The sequence below is a fragment of the Numenius arquata genome, unplaced genomic scaffold, assembly GCF_964106895.1.
Source record: "Numenius arquata unplaced genomic scaffold, bNumArq3.hap1.1 HAP1_SCAFFOLD_67, whole genome shotgun sequence".
Taxonomy (NCBI): Eukaryota; Metazoa; Chordata; class Aves; order Charadriiformes; family Scolopacidae; genus Numenius; species Numenius arquata.
In genome coordinates, this window is record NW_027415353.1 from 468,326 (window position 1) to 470,190 (window position 1,865).

The window sequence follows — 1,865 nt, forward strand, 5'->3', positions numbered from 1 at the left end:
TCGTGACGTCATAGAGTGGGGTTGTGACGTCATAGAGTGGGGTTGTGACGTCATAGAGGGAGGGTATTGATGTCATAGAGTGGGGTTGTGACGTCATAGAGTGGGGTTGTGACGTCATAGAGTGGGGTTGTGACGTCATGGAGTGGGTTTGTGAGATCATAGACGGGGTTGTGACGTCATAGAGGGGGTTGTGATATTATAGAGTGGGGTTGTTATGTCATAGAGGGGGTTATGACGTCATAGAGTGGGGTTGTGAGATCATAGACGGGGTTCTGATGTCACAGAATCGGGTTCTGATGTTACAGAGTCAGGTTGTGATGTCTTAGAGTGGGGATGTGACGTCAAAGAGGCGGTTGTGACGTCATCGGGGATTGTGATGTCATAGACTGGGGTTGTTATGTCATATGTTTCTATGAAGCTAGGTCTAATGGATTTCTAGAAGAAATTTTCTAGAGGAAATCTAGAGGTTTTTTGGCTGTTTAGACTTTACCTGGGCTGATAAACCGTGTGAAATCCATGGCCAAAAAATCTTATTTTTCTGCCTTTTTGAGCCATTTCAAGTTATTTTGTCCCTGGTTTGCAGGCCGTCTGCCACCAGAAGAAGAGGCCACATGCGACCCCCAAAGACAAGCCCACGCCGGGGCGTCACCACCCGCAGCCCCACAGCGCCTGCGGCTCCTCCGGGGATGCCGGGACCTCCCTGTGCTGGGACTTGCCCTGAGGTGAGTGCGGAAGGTCAGCCCTCCCTTTTTCTTCCCCAAATGCCTCCTTTGGGTTCAGAAAAGCACCCTGGGGGGGTGGGGGGCAGAAGGGAAGGGCAGCTGGAGGATTGCCCTTGCCCAGGTGCCTCTTGGTGGTTTTATTTGACTTTCAACCCCCAACATTCTGTCTTTTTGGAGTCGGGGAGACCTTCCCCGGAGCCGTGAGGTTCAGAGCGGCCCCTCCTTGTGCAAAACCCTCAGGTTTCCCCTTTTTGCCCAGGACAAACTCAAGTTCCATTGAGTTTTGTGGCCCGAGGCTTGCCCACTCCAGTCCCTCACAGCCAGCAAAATGCCTCCAGTTTTAATTTGACCTCATTTGAAGTGATCGCCCAATTAATTCTCCTAATTTAACCCCCACCGATCCATCTTCTTTAACCACCAGCATCCAGACCGGTGTCGTTTCTATGAAGCTGGGTCTAATGGATTTCTAGAGGAAGGACTTACAAATCCCTTTTTCCTTTGTTCTGCTGCCTTGTCCCTAAGGGCAGTTTCCCACGGGGTCCTATTTCCTAACTCCTTGAAGAGCTGGAAGTTTGCTTTCTTAAAATGTGGCGTCCTAACTGTGCTTCTCGTGGGCTTCCAACTTGTGAAGAGAGTGAACTGCACTAGAGCATGATGACTGCAGCCCATGGACTAGGGGATTGGGGGATGGAAAGGGCCCCCGGGGTTTCGCTTTGCTCCTTTTGCTTCTAGAAAAGGCCCAAATGGCTCAATCCCCGCCTTCTGGCCCGGGGCAGCCGCAGGGGTGAAGTGGTAGCCGGAGGGTCCATCTCCAGAGCCATGATTTCCCTGAGAAGGGGGAAATTTTGTGGGGGATGGAGTGGTGTGTGAGGAGGAGGAGGGCAAGGAAGGCTAAAGGAGGGTCTTGGCAGAAAGATTTTTATCCCCAGCGTGGTTTTGTCAGATTTTTTGGGCAGAACATCCAGGATTTTGGGGTTCTTTAGATGGAGGATGAGGCAAAAATCCACGTTGAGCCGTGGGAATGAGGGTGACCCCTGGGAAAACGGGAGGAGGGAAGTGGGGGTGGGGGTGGGTGTCGCTCGGCCCCTTCTCCACAGCGTGTTTTTGGGTGGAGGGTCCCCCATATGGGCCAGAAACCCCCCC